Source organism: Apostichopus japonicus, chromosome 9 (genome assembly GCF_037975245.1).
Source record: "Apostichopus japonicus isolate 1M-3 chromosome 9, ASM3797524v1, whole genome shotgun sequence".
NCBI lineage: Eukaryota > Metazoa > Echinodermata > Holothuroidea > Aspidochirotida > Stichopodidae > Apostichopus > Apostichopus japonicus.
The window spans coordinates 1,062,259-1,087,037 of NC_092569.1; the positions used below are offsets into that span (position 1 = coordinate 1,062,259).

At 43.0% G+C, this 24,779-nt stretch overlaps 2 protein-coding genes across 3 annotated transcripts in view; one reads left to right on the top strand and one right to left on the bottom strand.

Moving 5' to 3' along the window:
• Positions 1 to 24,779, bottom strand: part of LOC139973243 (DNA primase large subunit-like) — a 76,451-nt gene that overhangs the window by 29,351 nt on the left and 22,321 nt on the right. The gene's annotated exons all lie outside the window — the stretch shown is intronic.
• LOC139973241 (uncharacterized) overlaps positions 1 to 24,779 on the top strand; it is a 52,894-nt gene that overhangs the window by 24,320 nt on the left and 3,795 nt on the right. The window lies entirely within an intron of this gene.

Genomic DNA, 24,779 nt, shown 5'->3' on the forward strand with positions numbered 1-24,779 from the left:
GCATTGCAGATGAGGGACAAGAGACTGACCTGCTGAATGTTATAGAGTAGCATTGCAGATGAGGGACAAGAGACTGACCTGCTGAATGTTATAGAGTAGCATTGCAGATGTGGGACAAGAGACTGACCTGCTGAATGTTATAGAGTAGCATTGCAGATGTGAGACAAGAGACTGACCTGCTGAATGTAATCAATGTAGCATTGCAGATGTGGGACAAGAGACTGACCTGCTGAATGTTATCGGTGTAGCATTGCAGATTAGGGACAAGAGACTGACCTGCTGAATGTTATAGAGTAGCATTGCAGATGTGGGACAAGAGACTGACCTGCTGAATGTTATCAATGTAGCATTGCAGATGTGAGACAAGAGACTGACCTGCTGAATGTTATCAATGTAGCATTGCAGATGTGGGACAAGAGACTGACCTGCTGAATGTTATCGGTGTAGCATTGCAGATGTGAGACAAGAGACTGACCTGCTGAATGTTATCGGTGTAGCATTGCAGATGAGGGACAAGAGACTGACCTGCTGAATGTTATAGAGTAGCATTGCAGATGTGAGACAAGAGACTGACCTGCTGAATGTTATCAATGTAGCATTGCAGATGAGGGACAAGAGACTGACCTGCTGAATGTTATCAATGTAGCATTGCAGATGTGGGACAAGAGACTGACCTGCTGAATGTTATCGGTGTAGCATTGCAGATGAGGGACAAGAGACTGACCTGCTGAATGTTATAGAGTAGCATTGCAGATGAGGGACAAGAGACTGACCTGCTGAATGTTATAGAGTAGCATTGTAGATGTGGGACAAGAGACTGACCTGCTGAATGTTATAGAGTAGCATTGCAGATGTGAGACAAGAGACTGACCTGCTGAATGTAATCAATGTAGCATTGCAGATGTGGGACAAGAGACTGACCTGCTGAATGTTATCGGTGTAGCATTGCAGATTAGGGACAAGAGACTGACCTGCTGAATGTTATAGAGTAGCATTGCAGATGTGGGACAAGAGACTGACCTGCTGAATGTTATCAATGTAGCATTGCAGATGTGAGACAAGATACTGACCTGCTGAATGTTATCAATGTAGCATTGCAGATGTGGGACAAGAGACTGACCTGCTGAATGTTATCGGTGTAGCATTGCAGATGAGGGACAAGAGACTGACCTGCTGAATGTTATAGAGTAGCATTGCAGATGTGGGACAAGAGACTGACCTGCTGAATGTTATCAGTGTAGTATTGCAGATGTGGGACAAGAGACTGACCTGCTGAATGTTATCAATGTAGCATTGCAGATGAGGGACAAGAGACTGACCTGCTGAATGTTATCAGAGTAGCATTGCAGATGTGAGACAAGAGACTGACCTGCTGAATGTTATCAGTGTAGCATTGCAGATGAGGGACAAGAGACTGACCTGCTGAATGTTATAGAGTAGCATTGCAGATGTGAGACAAGAGACTGACCTGCTGAATGTTATCAGAGTAGCATTGCAGATGTGAGACAAGAGACTGACCTGCTGAATGTTATCAGAGTAGCATTGCAGATGTGAGACAAGAGACTGACCTGCTGAATGTTATAGAGTAGCATTGCAGATGAGGGACAAGAGACTGACCTGCTGAATGTTATAGAGTAGCATTGTAGATGTGGGACAAGAGACTGACCTGCTGAATGTTATAGAGTAGCATTGCAGATGTGAGACAAGAGACTGACCTGCTGAATGTAATCAATGTAGCATTGCAGATGTGGGACAAGAGACTGACCTGCTGAATGTTATCGGTGTAGCATTGCAGATTAGGGACAAGAGACTGACCTGCTGAATGTTATAGAGTAGCATTGCAGATGTGGGACAAGAGACTGACCTGCTGAATGTTATCAATGTAGCATTGCAGATGTGAGACAAGATACTGACCTGCTGAATGTTATCAATGTAGCATTGCAGATGTGGGACAAGAGACTGACCTGCTGAATGTTATCGGTGTAGCATTGCAGATGAGGGACAAGAGACTGACCTGCTGAATGTTATAGAGTAGCATTGCAGATGTGGGACAAGAGACTGACCTGCTGAATGTTATCAGTGTAGTATTGCAGATGTGGGACAAGAGACTGACCTGCTGAATGTTATCAATGTAGCATTGCAGATGAGGGACAAGAGACTGACCTGCTGAATGTTATCAGAGTAGCATTGCAGATGTGAGACAAGAGACTGACCTGCTGAATGTTATCAGTGTAGCATTGCAGATGAGGGACAAGAGACTGACCTGCTGAATGTTATAGAGTAGCATTGCAGATGTGAGACAAGAGACTGACCTGCTGAATGTTATCAGAGTAGCATTGCAGATGTGAGACAAGAGACTGACCTGCTGAATGTTATCAGAGTAGCATTGCAGATGTGAGACAAGAGACTGACCTGCTGAATGTTATCAATGTAGCATTGCAGATGAGGGACAAGAGACTGACCTGCTGAATGTTATCAATGTAGCATTGCAGATGTGGGACAAGAGACTGACCTGCTGAATGTTATCGGTGTAGCATTGCAGATGAGGGACAAGAGACTGACCTGCTGAATGTTATAGAGTAGCATTGCAGATGAGGGACAAGAGACTGACCTGCTGAATGTTATAGAGTAGCATTGCAGATGTGGGACAAGAGACTGACCTGCTGAATGTTATCAATGTAGCATTGCAGATGTGAGACAAGAGACTGACCTGCTGAATGTTATCGGTGTAGCATTGCAGATGAGGGACAAGAGACTGACCTGCTGAATGTTATCAGAGTAGCATTGCAGATGCGAGACAAGAGACTGACCTGCTGAATGTTATCAGTGTAGCATTGCAGATGAGGGACAAGAGACTGACCTGCTGAATGTTATCGGTGTAGCATTGCAGATGAGGGACAAGAGACTGACCTGCTGAATGTTATCAACGTACAGTAGCATTGCAGATGTGGGACAAGAGACTGACCTGCTGAATGTTATCAGAGTAGCATTGCAGATGTGAGACAAGAGACTGACCTGCTGAATGTTATCGGTGTAGCATTGCAGATGTGAGACAAGAGACTGACCTGCTGAATGTTATCGGTGTAGCATTGCAGATGAGGGACAAGAGACTGACCTGCTGAATGTTATAGAGTAGCATTGCAGATGTGAGACAAGAGACTGACCTGCTGAATGTTTTCAATGTAGCATTGCAGATGAGGGACAAGAGACTGACCTGCTGAATGTTATCAATGTAGCATTGCAAAAGGGGGACAAGAGACTTACCTGCTGAATGTTATCGGTGTAGCATTGCAGATGAGGGACAAGAGACTGACCTGCTGAATGTTATAGAGTAGCATTGCAGATGAGGGACAAGAGACTGACCTGCTGAATGTTATAGAGTAGCATTGCAGATGTGGGCAAGAGACTGACCTGCTGAATGTTATAGAGTAGCATTGCAGATGTGAGACAAGAGACTGACCTGCTGAATGTTATCAATGTAGCATTGCAGATGTGGGACAAGAGACTGACCTGCTGAATGTTATCGGTGTAGCATTGCAGATGAGGGACAAGAGACTGACCTGCTGAATGTTATAGAGTAGCATTGCAGATGTGGGACAAGAGACTGACCTGCTGAATGTTATCAATGTAGCATTGCAGATGTGGGACAAGAGACTGACCTGCTGAATGTTATCAGAGTAGCATTGCAGATGTGAGACAAGAGACTGACCTGCTGAATGTTATCGGTGTAGCATTGCAGATGAGGGACAAGAGACTGACCTGCTGAATGTTATAGAGTAGCATTGCAGATGTGGGACAAGAGACTGACCTGCTGAATGTTATCAGTGTAGCATTGCAGATGTGGGACAAGAGACTGACCTGCTGAATGTTATCAGAGTAGCATTGCAGATGAGGGACAAGAGACTGACCTGCTGAATGTTATCAGAGTAGCATTGCAGATGTGAGACAAGAGACTGACCTGCTGAATGTTATCAGTGTAGCATTGCAGATGAGGGACAAGAGACTGACCTGCTGAATGTTATAGAGTAGCATTGCAGATGTGAGACAAGAGACTGACCTGCTGAATGTTATCAGAGTAGCATTGCAGATGTGAGACAAGAGACTGACCTGCTGAATGTTATCAGAGTAGCATTGCAGATGTGAGACAAGAGACTGACCTGCTGAATGTTATCAATGTAGCATTGCAGATGAGGGACAAGAGACTGACCTGCTGAATGTTATCAATGTAGCATTGCAGATGTGGGACAAGAGACTGACCTGCTGAATGTTATCGGTGTAGCATTGCAGATGAGGGACAAGAGACTGACCTGCTGAATGTTATAGAGTAGCATTGCAGATGAGGGACAAGAGACTGACCTGCTGAATGTTATAGAGTAGCATTGCAGATGTGGGACAAGAGACTGACCTGCTGAATGTTATCAATGTAGCATTGCAGATGTGAGACAAGAGACTGACCTGCTGAATGTTATCAATGTAGCATTGCAGATGTGAGACGAGACTGACTTGCTGAATGTTATCAGAGTAGCATTGCAGATGTGAGACAAGAGACTGACCTGCTGAATGTTATCAATGTAGCATTGCAGATGTGAGACAAGAGACTGACCTGCTGAATGTTATCAATGTAGCATTGCAGATGTGAGACGAGACTGACTTGCTGAATGTTATCAGAGTAGCATTGCAGATGTGAGACAAGAGACTGACCTGCTGAATGTTATCGGTGTAGCATTGCAGATGAGGGACAAGAGACTGACCTGCTGAATGTTATCAACGTAGTATTGCAGATGTGGGACAAGAGACTGACCTGCTGAATGTTACCAGAGTAGCATTGCAGATGTGAGACAAGAGACTGACCTGCTGAATGTTATCGGTGTAGCATTGCAGATGTGAGACAAGAGACTGACCTGCTGAATGTTATCGGTGTAGCATTGCAGATGAGGGACAAGAGACTGACCTGCTGAATGTTATAGAGTAGCATTGCAGATGTGAGACAAGAGACTGACCTGCTGAATGTTATCAATGTAGCATTGCAGATGAGGGACAAGAGACTGACCTGCTGAATGTTATCAATGTAGCATTGCAAAAGGGGGACAAGAGACTGACCTGCTGAATGTTATCGGTGTAGCATTGCAGATGAGGGACAAGAGACTGACCTGCTGAATGTTATAGAGTAGCATTGCAGATGAGGGACAAGAGACTGACCTGCTGAATGTTATAGAGTAGCATTGGAGATGTGGGCAAGAGACTGACCTGCTGAATGTTATAGAGTAGCATTGCAGATGTGAGACAAGAGACTGACCTGCTGAATGTTATCAATGTAGCATTGCAGATGTGGACAAGAGACTGACCTGCTGAATGTTATCGGTGTAGCATTGCAGATGAGGGACAAGAGACTGACCTGCTGAATGTTATAGAGTAGCATTGCAGATGTGGGACAAGAGACTGACCTGCTGAATGTTATCAATGTAGCATTGCAGATGTGGGACAAGAGACTGACCTGCTGAATGTTATCAGAGTAGCATTGCAGATGTGAGACAAGAGACTGACCTGCTGAATGTTATCGGTGTAGCATTGCAGATGAGGGACAAGAGACTGACCTGCTGAATGTTATAGAGTAGCATTGCAGATGTGAGACAAGAGACTGACCTGCTGAATGTTATCAATGTAGCATTGCAGATGAGGGACAAGAGACTGACCTGCTGAATGTTATAGAGTAGCATTGCAGATGTGGGACAAGAGACTGACCTGCTGAATGTTATCAATGTAGCATTGCAGATGTGAGACGAGACTGACTTGCTGAATGTTATCAGAGTAGCATTGCAGATGTGAGACAAGAGACTGACCTGCTGAATGTTATCGGTGTAGCATTGCAGATGAGGGACAAGAGACTGACCTGCTGAATGTTATAGAGTAGCATTGCAGATGTGGGACAAGAGACTGACCTGCTGAATGTTATAGAGTAGCATTGCAGATGAGGGACAAGAGACTGACCTGCTGAATGTTATAGAGTAGCATTGCAGATGTGGGACAAGAGACTGACCTGCTGAATGTTATCAATGTAGCATTGCAGATGTGAGACAAGAGACTGACCTGCTGAATGTTATAGAGTAGCATTGCAGATGTGAGACAAGAGACTGACCTGCTGAATGTTATCGGTGTAGCATTGCAGATGAGGGACAAGAGACTGACCTGCTGAATGTTATAGAGTAGCATTGCAAATGTGAGACAAGAGACTGACCTGCTGAATGTTATCAATGTAGCATTGCAGATGTGAGACAAGAGACTGACCTGCTGAATGTTATCAATGTAGCATTGCAGATGTGAGACGAGACTGACTTGCTGAATGTTATCAGAGTAGCATTGCAGATGTGAGACAAGAGACTGACCTGCTGAATGTTATCGGTGTAGCATTGCAGATGAGGGACAAGAGACTGACCTGCTGAATGTTATCAACGTAGCATTGCAGATGTGGGACAAGAGACTGACCTGCTGAATGTTACCAGAGTAGCATTGCAGATGTGAGACAAGAGACTGACCTGCTGAATGTTATCGGTGTAGCATTGCAGATGTGAGACAAGAGACTGACCTGCTGAATGTTATCGGTGTAGCATTGCAGATGAGGGACAAGAGACTGACCTGCTGAATGTTATCAATGTAGCATTGCAGATGAGGGACAAGAGACTGACCTGCTGAATGTTATCAATGTAGCATTGCAAAAGGGGGACAAGAGACTGACCTGCTGAATGTTATCGGTGTAGCATTGCAGATGAGGGACAAGAGACTGACCTGCTGAATGTTATAGAGTAGCATTGCAGATGAGGGACAAGAGACTGACCTGCTGAATGTTATAGAGTAGCATTGCAGATGTGGGCAAGAGACTGACCTGCTGAATGTTATAGAGTAGCATTGCAGATGTGAGACAAGAGACTGACCTGCTGAATGTTATCAATGTAGCATTGCAGATGTGGACAAGAGACTGACCTGCTGAATGTTATCGGTGTAGCATTGCAGATGAGGGACAAGAGACTGACCTGCTGAATGTTATAGAGTAGCATTGCAGATGTGGGACAAGAGACTGACCTGCTGAATGTTATCAATGTAGCATTGCAGATGTGGGACAAGAGACTGACCTGCTGAATGTTATCAGAGTAGCATTGCAGATGTGAGACAAGAGACTGACCTGCTGAATGTTATCGGTGTAGCATTGCAGATGAGGGACAAGAGACTGACCTGCTGAATGTTATAGAGTAGCATTGCAGATGTGAGACAAGAGACTGACCTGCTGAATGTTATCAATGTAGCATTGCAGATGAGGGACAAGAGACTGACCTGCTGAATGTTATAGAGTAGCATTGCAGATGTGGGACAAGAGACTGACCTGCTGAATGTTATCAATGTAGCATTGCAGATGTGAGACAAGAGACTGACCTGCTGAATGTTATCAATGTAGCATTGCAGATGAGGGACAAGAGACTGACCTGCTGAATGTTATCAATGTAGCATTGCAGATGTGGGACAAGAGACTGACCTGCTGAATGTTATCGGTGTAGCATTGCAGATGAGGGACAAGAGACTGACCTGCTGAATGTTATCAATGTAGCATTGCAGATGAGGGACAAGAGACTGACCTGCTGAATGTTATAGAGTAGCATTGCAGATGTGGGACAAGAGACTGACCTGCTGAATGTTATCAATGTAGCATTGCAGATGTGAGACAAGAGACTGACCTGCTGAATGTTATCAATGTAGCATTGCAGATGTGGGACAAGAGAGACTGACCTGCTGAATGTTATAGAGTAGCATTGCAGATGTGAGACAAGAGACTGACCTGCTGAATGTTATCAGAGTAGCATTGCATATGTGAGACAAGAGACTGACCTGCTGAATGTTATCAGAGTAGCATTGCAGATGTGAGACAAGAGACTGACCTGCTGAATGTTATCAATGTAGCATTGCAGATGAGGGACAAGAGACTGACCTGCTGAATGTTATCAATGTAGCATTGCAGATGTGGGACAAGAGACTGACCTGCTGAATGTTATCGGTGTAGAATTGCAGATGAGGGACAAGAGACTGACCTGCTGAATGTTATAGAGTAGCATTGCAGATGAGGGACAAGAGACTGACCTGCTGAATGTTATAGAGTAGCATTGCAGATGTGGGACAAGAGACTGACCTGCTGAATGTTATCAATGTAGCATTGCAGATGTGAGACAAGAGACTGACCTGCTGAATGTTATCAATGTAGCATTGCAGATGTGGGACAAGAGACTGACCTGCTGAATGTTATCGGTGTAGCATTGCAGATGAGGGACAAGAGACTGACCTGCTGAATGTTATAGAGTAGCATTGCAAATGTGGGACAAGAGACTGACCTGCTGAATGTTATCAATGTAGCATTGCAGATGTGAGACAAGAGACTGACCTGCTGAATGTTATCAATGTAGCATTGCAGATGTGAGACGAGACTGACTTGCTGAATGTTATCAGAGTAGCATTGCAGATGTGAGACAAGAGACTGACCTGCTGAATGTTATCGGTGTAGCATTGCAGATGAGGGACAAGAGACTGACCTGCTGAATGTTATAGAGTAGCATTGCAGATGTGGGACAAGAGACTGACCTGCTGAATGTTACCAGAGTAGCATTGCAGATGTGAGACAAGAGACTGACCTGCTGAATGTTATCAATGTAGCATTGCAGATGTGGGACAAGAGACTGACCTGCTCAATGTTATCGGTGTAGCATTGCAGATGAGGGACAAGAGACTGACCTACTAAATGTTATAGAGCAGCATTGCAGATGAGGGACAAGAGACTGACCTGCTGAATGTTATAGAGTAGCATTGCAGATGTGGGACAAGAGACTGACCTGGTGAATGTTATCAATGTAGCATTGCAGATGTGAGACAAGAGACTGACCTGCTGAATGTTATCAATGTAGCATTGCAGATGTGGGACAAGAGACTGACCTGCTGAATGTTATCGGTGTAGCATTGCAGATGTGAGACAAGAGACTGACCTGCTGAATGTTATCGGTGTAGCATTGCAGATGAGGGACAAGAGACTGACCTGCTGAATGTTATAGAGTAGCATTGCAGATGTGAGACAAGAGACTGACCTGCTGAATGTTATCAATGTAGCATTGCAGATGAGGGACAAGAGACTGACCTGCTGAATGTTATAGAGTAGCATTGCAGATGTGGGACAAGAGACTGACCTGCTGAATGTTATCAATGTAGCATTGCAGATGTGGGACAAGAGACTGACCTGCTGAATGTTATCAGAGTAGCATTGCAGATGTGAGACAAGAGACTGACCTGCTGAATGTTATCGGTGTAGCATTGCAGATGAGGGACAAGAGACTGACCTGCTGAATGTTATAGAGTAGCATTGCAGATGTGAGACAAGAGACTGACCTGCTGAATGTTATCAATGTAGCATTGCAGATGAGGGACAAGAGACTGACCTGCTGAATGTTATAGAGTAGCATTGCAGATGTGGGACAAGAGACTGACCTGCTGAATGTTATCAATGTAGCATTGCAGATGTGAGACGAGACTGACTTGCTGAATGTTATCAGAGTAGCATTGCAGATGTGAGACAAGAGACTGACCTGCTGAATGTTATCGGTGTAGCATTGCAGATGAGGGACAAGAGACTGACCTGCTGAATGTTATAGAGTAGCATTGCAGATGTGGGACAAGAGACTGACCTGCTGAATGTTATAGAGTAGCATTGCAGATGAGGGACAAGAGACTGACCTGCTGAATGTTATAGAGTAGCATTGCAGATGTGGGACAAGAGACTGACCTGCTGAATGTTATCAATGTAGCATTGCAGATGTGAGACAAGAGACTGACCTGCTGAATGTTATAGAGTAGCATTGCAGATGTGAGACAAGAGACTGACCTGCTGAATGTTATCGGTGTAGCATTGCAGATGAGGGACAAGAGACTGACCTGCTGAATGTTATAGAGTAGCATTGCAAATGTGAGACAAGAGACTGACCTGCTGAATGTTATCAATGTAGCATTGCAGATGTGAGACAAGAGACTGACCTGCTGAATGTTATCAATGTAGCATTGCAGATGTGAGACGAGACTGACTTGCTGAATGTTATCAGAGTAGCATTGCAGATGTGAGACAAGAGACTGACCTGCTGAATGTTATCGGTGTAGCATTGCAGATGAGGGACAAGAGACTGACCTGCTGAATGTTATCAACGTAGCATTGCAGATGTGGGACAAGAGACTGACCTGCTGAATGTTACCAGAGTAGCATTGCAGATGTGAGACAAGAGACTGACCTGCTGAATGTTATCGGTGTAGCATTGCAGATGTGAGACAAGAGACTGACCTGCTGAATGTTATCGGTGTAGCATTGCAGATGAGGGACAAGAGACTGACCTGCTGAATGTTATCAATGTAGCATTGCAGATGAGGGACAAGAGACTGACCTGCTGAATGTTATCAATGTAGCATTGCAAAAGGGGGACAAGAGACTGACCTGCTGAATGTTATCGGTGTAGCATTGCAGATGAGGGACAAGAGACTGACCTGCTGAATGTTATAGAGTAGCATTGCAGATGAGGGACAAGAGACTGACCTGCTGAATGTTATAGAGTAGCATTGCAGATGTGGGCAAGAGACTGACCTGCTGAATGTTATAGAGTAGCATTGCAGATGTGAGACAAGAGACTGACCTGCTGAATGTTATCAATGTAGCATTGCAGATGTGGACAAGAGACTGACCTGCTGAATGTTATCGGTGTAGCATTGCAGATGAGGGACAAGAGACTGACCTGCTGAATGTTATAGAGTAGCATTGCAGATGTGGGACAAGAGACTGACCTGCTGAATGTTATCAATGTAGCATTGCAGATGTGGGACAAGAGACTGACCTGCTGAATGTTATCAGAGTAGCATTGCAGATGTGAGACAAGAGACTGACCTGCTGAATGTTATCGGTGTAGCATTGCAGATGAGGGACAAGAGACTGACCTGCTGAATGTTATAGAGTAGCATTGCAGATGTGAGACAAGAGACTGACCTGCTGAATGTTATCAATGTAGCATTGCAGATGAGGGACAAGAGACTGACCTGCTGAATGTTATAGAGTAGCATTGCAGATGTGGGACAAGAGACTGACCTGCTGAATGTTATCAATGTAGCATTGCAGATGTGAGACAAGAGACTGACCTGCTGAATGTTATCAATGTAGCATTGCAGATGAGGGACAAGAGACTGACCTGCTGAATGTTATCAATGTAGCATTGCAGATGTGGGACAAGAGACTGACCTGCTGAATGTTATCGGTGTAGCATTGCAGATGAGGGACAAGAGACTGACCTGCTGAATGTTATAGAGTAGCATTGCAGATGAGGGACAAGAGACTGACCTGCTGAATGTTATAGAGTAGCATTGCAGATGTGGGACAAGAGACTGACCTGCTGAATGTTATCAATGTAGCATTGCAGATGTGAGACAAGAGACTGACCTGCTGAATGTTATCAATGTAGCATTGCAGATGTGGGACAAGAGAGACTGACCTGCTGAATGTTATAGAGTAGCATTGCAGATGTGAGACAAGAGACTGACCTGCTGAATGTTATCAGAGTAGCATTGCATATGTGAGACAAGAGACTGACCTGCTGAATGTTATCAGAGTAGCATTGCAGATGTGAGACAAGAGACTGACCTGCTGAATGTTATCAATGTAGCATTGCAGATGAGGGACAAGAGACTGACCTGCTGAATGTTATCAATGTAGCATTGCAGATGTGGGACAAGAGACTGACCTGCTGAATGTTATCGGTGTAGAATTGCAGATGAGGGACAAGAGACTGACCTGCTGAATGTTATAGAGTAGCATTGCAGATGAGGGACAAGAGACTGACCTGCTGAATGTTATAGAGTAGCATTGCAGATGTGGGACAAGAGACTGACCTGCTGAATGTTATCAATGTAGCATTGCAGATGTGAGACAAGAGACTGACCTGCTGAATGTTATCAATGTAGCATTGCAGATGTGGGACAAGAGACTGACCTGCTGAATGTTATCGGTGTAGCATTGCAGATGAGGGACAAGAGACTGACCTGCTGAATGTTATAGAGTAGCATTGCAAATGTGGGACAAGAGACTGACCTGCTGAATGTTATCAATGTAGCATTGCAGATGTGAGACAAGAGACTGACCTGCTGAATGTTATCAATGTAGCATTGCAGATGTGAGACGAGACTGACTTGCTGAATGTTATCAGAGTAGCATTGCAGATGTGAGACAAGAGACTGACCTGCTGAATGTTATCGGTGTAGCATTGCAGATGAGGGACAAGAGACTGACCTGCTGAATGTTATAGAGTAGCATTGCAGATGTGGGACAAGAGACTGACCTGCTGAATGTTACCAGAGTAGCATTGCAGATGTGAGACAAGAGACTGACCTGCTGAATGTTATCAATGTAGCATTGCAGATGTGGGACAAGAGACTGACCTGCTCAATGTTATCGGTGTAGCATTGCAGATGAGGGACAAGAGACTGACCTACTAAATGTTATAGAGCAGCATTGCAGATGAGGGACAAGAGACTGACCTGCTGAATGTTATAGAGTAGCATTGCAGATGTGGGACAAGAGACTGACCTGGTGAATGTTATCAATGTAGCATTGCAGATGTGAGACAAGAGACTGACCTGCTGAATGTTATCAATGTAGCATTGCAGATGTGGGACAAGAGACTGACCTGCTGAATGTTATCGGTGTAGCATTGCAGATGTGAGACAAGAGACTGACCTGCTGAATGTTATCGGTGTAGCATTGCAGATGAGGGACAAGAGACTGACCTGCTGAATGTTATAGAGTAGCATTGCAGATGTGAGACAAGAGACTGACCTGCTGAATGTTATCAATGTAGCATTGCAGATGAGGGACAAGAGACTGACCTGCTGAATGTTATCAATGTAGCATTGCAGATGTGGGACAAGAGACTGACCTGCTGAATGTTATCGGTGTAGCATTGCAGATGAGGGACAAGAGACTGACCTGCTGAATGTTATAGAGTAGCATTGCAGATGAGGGACAAGAGACTGACCTGCTGAATGTTATAGAGTAGCATTGCAGATGTGGGCAAAAGACTGACCTGCTGAATGTTATAGAGTAGCATTGCAGATGTGAGACAAGAGACTGACCTGCTGAATGTTATCAATGTAGCATTGCAGATGTGGGACAAGAGACTGACCTGCTGAATGTTATCGGTGTAGCATTGCAGATGTGAGACAAGAGACTGACCTGCTGAATGTTATCAATGTAGCATTGCAGATGTGAGACGAGACTGACTTGCTGAATGTTATCAGAGTAGCATTGCAGATGTGAGACAAGAGACTAACCTGCTGAATGTTATCGGTGTAGCATTGCAGATGAGGGACAATAGACTGACCTGCTGAATGTTATAGAGTAGCATTGCAGATGTGGGACAAGAGACTGACCTGCTGAATGTTACCAGAGTAGCATTGCAGATGTGAGACAAGAGACTGACCTGCTGAATGTTATCAATGTAGCATTGCAGATGTGGGACAAGAGACTGACCTGCTGAATGTTATCGGTGTAGCATTGCAGATGAGGGACAAGAGACTGACCTACTGAATGTTATAGAGCAGCATTGCAGATGAGGGACAAGAGACTGACCTGCTGAATGTTATAGAGTAGCATTGCAGATGTGGGACAAGAGACTGACCTGCTGAATGTTATCAATGTAGCATTGCAGATGTGGGACAAGAGACTGACCTGCTGAATGTTATCGGTGTAGCATTGCAGATGTGAGACAAGAGACTGACCTGCTGAATGTTATCGGTGTAGCATTGCAGATGAGGGACAAGAGACTGACCTGCTGAATGTTATAGAGTAGCATTGCAGATGTGAGACAAGAGACTGACCTGCTGAATGTTATCAATGTAGCATTGCAGATGAGGGACAAGAGACTGACCTGCTGAATGTTATCAATGTAGCATTTCAGATGTGGGACAAGAGACTGACCTGCTGAATGTTATCGGTGTAGCATTGCAGATGAGGGACAAGAGACTGACCTGCTGAATGTTATAGAGTAGCATTGCAGATGAGGGACAAGAGACTGACCTGCTGAATGTTATAGAGTAGCATTGCAGATGTGGGCAAAAGACTGACCTGCTGAATGTTATAGAGTAGCATTGCAGATGTGAGACAAGAGACTGACCTGCTGAATGTTATCAATGTAGCATTGCAGATGTGGGACAAGAGACTGACCTGCTGAATGTTATCGGTGTAGCATTGCAGATGAGAGACAAGAGACTGACCTGCTGAATGTTATAGACTTAGCATTGCAGATGTGGGACAAGAGACTGACCTGCTGAATGTTATCAATGTAGCATTGCAGATGTGAGGCAAGAGACTGACATGCTGAATGTTAATAATGTAGCATTGCAGATGTGGGACAAGAGACTGACCTGCTGAATGTTATCGGTGTAGCATTGCAGATGAGGGACAAGAGACTGACCTGCAGAATGTTATAGAGTAGCATTGCAGATGTGGGACAAGAGACTCCCCTGCTGAATGTTATCAGAGTAGCATTGCAGATGTGAGACAAGAGACTGACCTGCTGAATGTTATCGGTGTAGCATTGCAGATGAGGGACAAGAGACTGACCTGCTGAATGTTATAGAGTAGCATTGCAGATGTGAGACAAGAGACTGACCTGCTGAATGTTATCAGAGTAGCATTGCATATGTGAGACAAGAGACTGACTTGCTGAATGTTATCAGAGTAGCATTGCAGATGTGAGACAAGAGACTGACCTGCTGAATGTTATCAATGTAGCATTGCAGATGTGGGACAAGAGACTGACCTGCTGAATGTTATCAGAGTAGCATTGCAGATGTGCGACAAGAGACTGACCTGCTGAATGTTATAGAGTAGCATTGCAGATGTGAGACGAGACTGACCTGCTGAATGTTATCAGAGTAGCATTGCAGATGTGAGACAAGAGACTGACCTGCTGAATGTTATCAATGTAGCATTGCAGATGAGGGACAAGAGACTGACCTGCTGAATGTTATAGAGTAGCATTGCAGATGTGGGACAAGAGACTGACCTGCTGAATGTTACCAGAGTAGCATTGCAGATGTGAGACAAGAGACTGACCTGCTGAATGTTATCAATGTAGCATTGCAGATGTGGGACAAGAGACTGACCTGCTGAATGTTATCAGAGTAGCATTGCAGATGTGAGACAAGAGACTGACCTGCTGAATGTTATCGGTGTAGCATTGCAGATGAGGGACAAGAGACTGACCTGCTGAATGTTATAGAGTAGCATTGCAGATGTGAGACAAGAGACTGACCTGCTGAATGTTATCAATGTAGCATTGCAGATGAGGGACAAGAGACTGACCTGCTGAATGTTATCAATGTAGCACTGCAGATGTGAGACAAGAGACTGACCTGCTGAATGTTATCAATGTAGCATTGCAGATGTGGGACAAGAGACTGAACTGCTGAATGTTATCGGTGTAGCATTGCAGATGAGCGACAAGAGACTGACCTGCTGAATGTTATAGAGTAGCATTGCAGATGTGGGAGAAGAGACTGACCTGTTGAATGTAATCAATGTAGCATTGCAGATGTGAGACAAGAGACTGACTGCTGAATGTTATCAATGTAGCATTGCAGATGTGAGACGAGACTGACCTGCTGAATGTTATCGGTGTAGCATTGCAGATGAGGGACAAGAGACTGACCTGCTGAATGTTATAGAGTAGCATTGCAGATGTGAGACAAGAGACTGACCTGCTGAATGTTATCAATGTAGCATTGCAGATGAGGGACAAGAGACTGACCTGCTGAATGTTATCAATGTAGCATTGCAGATGTGAGACAAGAGACTGACCTGCTGAATGTTATCAATGTAGCATTGCAGATGTGGGACAAGAGACTGAACTGCTGAATGTTATCGGTGTAGCATTGCAGATGAGCGACAAGAGACTGACCTGCTGAATGTTATCAATGTAGCATTGCAGATGTGGGACAAGAGACTGACCTGCTGAATGTTATCGGTGTAGCATTGCAGATGTGAGACAAGAGACTGACCTGCTGAATGTTATCAATGTAGCATTGCAGATGTGGGACAAGAGACTGACCTGCTGAATGTTATCAGAGTAGCATTGCAGATGTGCGACAAGAGACTGACCTGCTGAATGTTATAGAGTAGCATTGCAGATGTGAGACAAGACTGACCTGCTGAATGTTATCAGAGTAGCATTGCAGATGTGAGACAAGAGACTGACCTGCTGAATGTTATCAATGTAGCATTGCAGATGAGGGACAAGAGACTGACCTGCTGAATGTTATAGAGTAGCATTGCAGATGTGGGACAAGAGACTGACCTGCTGAATGTTACCAGAGTAGCATTGCAGATGTGAGACAAGAGACTGACCTGCTGAATGTTATCAATGTAGCATTGCAGATGTGGGACAAGAGACTGACCTGCTGAATGTTATCAGAGTAGCATTGCAGATGTGAGACAAGAGACTGACCTGCTGAATGTTATCGGTGTAGCATTGCAGATGAGGGACAAGAGACTGACCTGCTGAATGTAATAGAGTAGCATTGCAGATGTGAGACAAGAGACTGACCTGCTGAATGTTATCAATGTAGCATTGCAGATGAGGGACAAGAGACTGACCTGCTGAATGTTATCAATGTAGCACTGCAGATGTGAGACAAGAGACTGACCTGCTGAATGTTATCAATGTAGCATTGCAGATGTGGGACAAGAGACTGAACTGCTGAATGTTATCGGTGTAGCATTGCAGATGAGCGACAAGAGACTGACCTGCTGAATGTTATAGAGTAGCATTGCAGATGTGGGAGAAGAGACTGACCTGTTGAATGTTATCAATGTAGCATTGCAGATGTGAGACGAGACTGACCTGCTGAATGTTATCGGTGTAGCATTGCAGATGAGGGACAAGAGACTGACCTGCTGAATGTTATAGAGTAGCATTGCAGATGTGAGACAAGAGACTGACCTGCTGAATGTTATCAATGTAGCATTGCAGATGAGGGACAAGAGACTGACCTGCTGAATGTTATCAATGTAGCATTGCAGATGTGAGACAAGAGACTGACCTGCTGAATGTTATCAATGTAGCATTGCAGATGTGGGACAAGAGACTGAACTGCTGAATGTTATCGGTGTAGCATTGCAGATGAGCGACAAGAGACTGACCTGCTGAATGTTATTAATGTAGCATTGCAGATGTGGGAGAAGAGACTGACCTGTTGAATGTTATCAATGTAGCATTGCAGATGTGAGACAAGAGACTGACTGCTGAATGTTATCAAGGTAGCATTGCAGATGTGAGACAAGACTGACCTGCTGAATGTTATCAGAGTAGCATTGCAGATGTGGGACAAGAGACTGACCTGCTGAATGTTATCAGTGTAGCATTGCAGATGTGGGACAAGAGACTGACCTGCTGAATGTTATCAGAGTAGCATTGCAGATGTGGGACAAGAGACTGACCTGCTGAATGTTATCAATGTAGCATTGCAGATGTGAGACGAGACTGACCTGCTGAATGTTATAGAGTAGCATTGCAGATGTGGGACAAGAGACTGACCTGCTGAATGTTATAGAGTAGCATTGCAGATGTGGGACAAGAGACTGACCTGCTGAATGTTATCGGTGTAGCATTGCAGATGAGGGACAAGAGACTGACCTGCTGAATGTTATAGAGTAGCATTGCAGATGTGGGACAAGAGACTGACCTGCTGAATGTTATCAATGTAGCATTGCAGATGTGAGACAAGAGACTGACCTGCTGAATGTTATCAATGTAGCATTGCAGATGTGGGACAAGAGATTGACCTGCTGAATGTTATCAGAGTAGCATTGCAGATGTGAGACAAGAGACTGACCTGCTGAATGTTATAGAGTAGCATTGCAGATGTGGGACAAGAGACTGACCTGCTGAATGTTATCAATGTAGCATTGCAGATGTGAGACAAGAGACTGACCTGCTGAATGTTATCAATGTAGCATTGCAGATGTGGGACAAGAGACTGACCTGCTGAATGTTATAGAGTAGCATTGCAGATGTGAGACGAGACTGACCTGCTGAATGTTATCAGAGTAGCATTGCAGATGTGGGACAAGAGACTGAACTGCTGAATGTTATCAGAGTAGCATTGCAGATGTGAGACAAGAGACTGACCTGCTGAATGTTATAGAGTAGCATTGCAGATGTGAGACAAGAGACTGACCTGCTGAATGTTATCAATGTAGCATTGCAGATGTGAGACAAGAGACTGACCTGCTGAATGTTATCAGTGTAGCATTGCAGATGTGAGACGAGACTGACCTGCTGAATGTTATCAGAGTAGCATTGCATATGTGAGACAAGAGACTGACCTGCTGAATGTTATCAATGTAGCATTGCAGATGTGAGACAAGAGACTGACCTGCTGAATGTTATCAATGTAGCATTGCAGATGTGGGACAAGAGACTGACCTGCTGAATGTTATCGGTGTAGCATTGCAGATGAGGGACAAGAGACTGACCTCCTGAATGTTATAGAGTAGCATTGCAGATGTGGGACAAGAGACTGACCTGCTGAATGTTATCAATGTAGCATTGCAGATGTGGGACAAGAGACTGACCTGCTGAATGTTATAGAGTAGCATTGCAGATGTGAGACGAGACTGACCTGCTGAATGTTATCAGAGTAGCATTGCAGATGTGGGACAAGAGACTGAACTGCTGAATGTTATCAGTGTAGCATTGCAGATGTGGGACAAGAGACTGACCTGCTGAATGTTATCAGAGTAGCATTGCAGATGTGGGACAAGAGACTGACCTGCTGAATGTTATAGAGTAGCATTGCAGATGTGGGACAAGAGACTATCCTGCTGAATGTTATCAGAGTAGCATTGCAGATGTGAGACAAGAGACTGACCTGCTGAATGTTATCGGTGTAGCATTGCAGATGAGGGACAAGAGACTGACCTGCTGAATGTTATAGAGTAGCATTGCAGATGTGAGACAAGAGACTGACCTGCTGAATGTTATCAGTGTAGCATTGCAGATGTGGGACAAGAGACTGACCTGCTGAATGTTATCGGTGTAGCATTGCAGATGTGAGACAAGAGACTGACCTGCTGAATGTTATCAGTGTAGCATTGCAGATGTGAGACGAGACTGACCTGCTGAATGTTATCAGAGTAGCATTGCAGGTGTGGGACAAGACTGACCTGCTGAATGTTATCAGAGTAGCATTGCATATGTGAGACAAGAGACTGACCTGCTGAATGTTATCAGAGTAGCATTGCAGATGTGAGACAAGAGACTGACCTGCTGAATGTTATAGAGTAGCATTGCAGATGTGAGACAAGAGACTGACCTGCTGAATGTTATCAATGTAGCATTGCAGATGTGAGACAAGAGACTGACCTGCTGAATGTTATCAGTGTAGCATTGCAGATGTGAGACGAGACTGACCTGCTGAATGTTATCAGAGTAGCATTGCATATGTGAGACAAGAGACTGACCTGCTGAATGTTATCAATGTAGCATTGCAGATGTGAGACAAGAGACTGACCTGCTGAATGTTATCAATGTAGCATTGCAGATGTGGGACAAGAGACTGACCTGCTGAATGTTATCGGTGTAGCATTGCAGATGAGGGACAAGAGACTGACCTCCTGAATGTTATAGAGTAGCATTGCAGATGTGGGACAAGAGACTGACCTGCTGAATGTTATCAATGTAGCATTGCAGATGTGGGACAAGAGACTGACCTGCTGAATGTTATAGAGTAGCATTGCAGATGTGAGACGAGACTGACCTGCTGAATGTTTTCAGAGTAGCATTGCAGATGTGGGACAAGAGACTGAACTGCTGAATGTTATCAGTGTAGCATTGCAGATGTGGGACAAGAGACTGACCTGCTGAATGTTATCAGAGTAGCATTGCAGATGTGGGACAAGAGACTGACCTGCTGAATGTTATAGAGTAGCATTGCAGATGTGGGACAAGAGACTATCCTGCTGAATGTTATCAGAGTAGCATTGCAGATGTGAGACAAGAGACTGACCTGCTGAATGTTATCGGTGTAGCATTGCAGATGAGGGACAAGAGACTGACCTGCTGAATGTTATAGAGTAGCATTGCAGATGTGAGACAAGAGACTGACCTGCTGAATGTTATCAGTGTAGCATTGCAGATGTGGGACAAGAGACTGACCTGCTGAATGTTATCGGTGTAGCATTGCAGATGTGAGACAAGAGACTGACCTGCTGAATGTTATCAGTGTAGCATTGCAGATGTGAGACGAGACTGACCTGCTGAATGTTATCAGAGTAGCATTGCAGGTGTGGGACAAGACTGACCTGCTGAATGTTATCAGAGTAGCATTGCATATGTGAGACAAGAGACTGACCTGCTGAATGTTATCAATGTAGCATTGCAGATGTGAGACAAGAGACTGACCTGCTGAATGTTATCAGAGTAGCATTGCAGATGTGAGACAAGAGACTGACCTGCTGAATGTTATCAATGTAGCATTGCAGATGAGGGACAAGAGACTGACCTGCTGAATGTACATGTGTCTTATTGTATTGTGTATTCCTTTCCCCGGGTCTGATGATGGGTTTAAAGTAGATGAGTTACACTGTATCTGTATACAGGAGAACATATATCCATCTGTGAAATACTATTAGTGTGGTTTAGGGTTGTGGGTAGACATACTAAAATGTAACTTTTTGCCGAACACTTTTTCTTATGATTAATTTAACAAATTTTACCATTACCAAAATATGAGTGAATACTTGGCACATAAGTTAGTGCCAGACTAGGAAACAGATAGCACCATTTGCCATCTAAGCATACTTCATTTGCAAACATTTTCCATAGGGGAGCGGACACCCACCCCCCACCCCTGATTCCCCTTCCAGGACGTGGATCACACTACCGCACAAGTCTGCCCGTACTCAAATATTCCGGAGCGCATCCCTGAATACTTGAACATCCTCAGCAGATTAAAATGACAGTCACCATGAGGCAACCATTCATGATACTATAGTCCTATGAGAGCCTACAAGTGACAGATTGTCACAGAAATATTGACTACGCCAATAATTATCTCCTCTGAATTATTCACTTTCGAAATCTTGCAAAACCGTCAGTTTAATATTGATGCTCAAGTTTTAGATTCTTTTGAGAGAGTCCGATCAATCATATTTTGAAATGATTAAGCTGGTATTCACATGAAACTGAAATTGCCAGACAAATGAAAATTAAGAAACAATATGTAGAAGTATAATTCGACGTACAGTGGAACTGCAGTACTGTATTGCAGCGAAGGAATTCATGAGAATAATTATACCGTATGAAGGTAAAATGGATTTTGTACATTTCAATGGAAAAGACAAAACATGATTGATACGTAAAACACATTTGACTAGAAAATTTTGTCACAGATGTCCTTTAGATCTTAACAAACTCTTGATGGCTTAAAAGATGACTTCCCAGGGAGTAAATTATCCAGTTTTACCTCGCAAAAAGCTATGCAAAATGGCCAAATTGCTATGCAAGCATAAAGATATACAGTATCGCACTGCATTTACACATGAAGTTATGAACTATATGATTAGAGCATCAAACTTAACCCTACTTTGGGTATTGTTAATTTTGACAAATTCGTCACAGTGGGAAAACTGGAGAACGAAATATAAATTAACAAACACAGAATTCATCATGCATATGTACAATATAACTGTGTACAGTATAACTGACTGTGTTTAATAACACAGTCAATATTAAAGATGCTTTTGTCCCAGAGAGATTATCCCATGGCACATGCTCCCATCAGTTATATCAAATAAAAAGTAAAAAATAACAAAGCAAAAACAGTTAGAACCACTAATTGGGAAGGTTTTAATGTAATGTTTTTCATTTATATATATGCTATTTGAAATCTCTGTTTTATTTGCTCACAGAAGTGAACCTTTCCTCAGATGTTTTGGGCATTATCAATACAGATCATACTGTCTGTGGATTCAGTTTGTTGAATAATTACACATCAATCATATTTTTACTATACTGTAACTCATGAACACTAGCAGAATATACTCTTTGTAAGGTTTCTTTTCTAAAATACTAAAAATTCTGTTTTATTTTTTTTTTTATTTTCATTTTTTTTATGAGAGCAAATTGATCTTCATACTGAAAATCAATCCCACTGTAGACTGATTTGGAATTCTCACTCCTCTCTCACTTTTCACCAAAAACATTGAATCTCTGCTAGAATCATTTACCAAAGCTGAAGGTATCAATTTTCTCTGCCAATTTTGAAGGAACCAAATTCCATCACTTCTAAAGATGTCTGCAGAAAATAGTTATCAGCATCTGCCAAGAAAAATCCTTTTTCACTTACGCTTTGGGAAATCAGTGAACAAATTTTCTGAGAATAATTCCTGCTGCTGGTTTATCCATAGCACTCTAGTTTAATATCTGCTCCGTATATATACTTGTAATGTGGCTCAAGAGATATATATTTTTTACTTGATTACATCACTTCAATGGTTGCCATGGTGATTAGATTTTATCAACCCCACCTACAAGTATTTTACAGAACATACCTTGCAAGCCTAAGTCGTGAAATGAAAAGAAAAAATCCTTTCATCTTGTACGAACAACACCTTGTTGATTGGATATGCATCTATGCAAACAAATGTGAATTGAAAAGCAGAATTTTTACCATCAGTTAATTGAAGTGCTACAGCGTGTAAGTTGTTGCTAAGCAAGATATAAAGTGGATATTATAAACTGTCCTACGAAAAAGCTACTTGCCAATGATTGAGAGCAAATAAATATTAACTTTGGAATTAAGAAAAGTTACTGTAATTGTTTAACTAAAACGGAACGGTTTACAATAACATGCCAATGATAAGTAGTTAAATAAGAGCATTAATTGAACTGCTACTTCTATGAAGTTCAGCAATAGAACAGCACAGCAAGAATACTTACAAATTTGTAGGAATTTCATACCATACAAAACTTAAAATTCAAACATATCATGATAAGCAAACAAAGTTAATTTGATGAACACTGTGTGTAATTTGTGTAATTTGTGTAAATGAAAAAATGAATAAACTTACTACTACTGAAATACTGATTAAAGGTATGGATTCCCAAGTTTACACAAAAAAAAAATGGGTAATATATTGTCATGTTTGGATTGAAAAATTATGAAAATAACTTGATGTTTTAGCCGTCATGCCGGTAACATCAGGAATTGTTGCTCAGTTACAATCTGTACAATGTCTACACACTACCTGTACCTACTTCTTCTGTACATTTCTTTAACTTAGTAGGCCTGCATAAATACTGTTTAAAATGTATTTCCCAACCTAGACTATCATAGTCAATACTTTCCAAGTATATCGTTATGTACTGTTGCAATGCGCTTTTCTTAATCTATATTACAGTGCCTACACTACTAATGTACATGTTCAATAACAGAAAGAATTCTAGGCATGTGAACTTTTGTAACATGTTTCCTCATTTCCTTCTTTGTGTCATTTTGTAGAAACATAAAGGAACTTCAGATAGATCAGAATTCCCACCACAACCATTGACAATAGAAATCAATATCTAAACAGCTACATGGTCTACAGAGATATAAATTACAATGTGATAGCAACAAAAGCTGAAATAGAGACGTGGAGAGGATTTCATGAAGGGTCTAGTCATGTTCCTTGAAGCATATGATGTGCTTCTAATGAGTGTAGACTAACCCACTTACAGTACGAACAGATGTAACAAAGTCATTTCCATTGTGCGAAAGTGCTTTGAATGAGAAGTACAGTATCTTGTTCACGTTTGAGTTCACATACTCAGGAGCAGACCTCTCAATCGTTAGATTAAAGGGAGGGTCCTGAACATGCAATGGCAAGTGTAGCCAGTGTGTAGTGTGAACAGCCTGAAATTGCTCAGATTGTATCTTCCCCTTAAACCACAGACAGCACATAGAACTGTATTTAGGTAATTGATTTGTGAGCAATCAGCGTGACTTTTAGTACATGTGAAAATGAAATACTCTTTCATTCTCCATTGATCAATCACCAGTTCTAAATGGGGGAGGGGGAGGAGGGGGCACCAGCTTTACTACCTCCCCCTGGGAAAGCATGATCCTGATCCTTCTTGAGTTCTGAAATGTGAATCTTCAGTGTATGTCTGTGGATTTATACTGCAAAACTTTTATTATCCTGACACCTGTCTGGACCACAGATACTTTTTAAGGAAAGTCACCCAAGAAAGCCCCCCCCCATAAATTAAACCCCCCCCCATAAATTAAAAAATGTCCCCAGGGAAAGCATGATCCTGATCCTACTTGAGTTTTGAAATGTGAACCTTAAGTGTATGTCTGTGGATTGATTACCTAAAACTTGGATTATTCTGACACCTGTCTGGAACACAGGTGCTATTTAGGCAAGTCACCCAAGAAAGCCACCCCCCCCACACTAAAAATAAATAAATGAAAAGTTTCTGTAGATGAAATTACGTCTAAAACGGAAGGTTTTGCTAATAAATACTTATTTTTTTAAATACAGTTAAAAACTGATGATATCCCTGTAAAACTCTCCCCGCCCGCCCCTCCCCCCCCCCCACCATGACTTGCACAAGCCACTAGGGAAATGTGGTGGATATATTCAATAGAAGGATGAAATTAAACTTTGCAATCTGCAAACATGT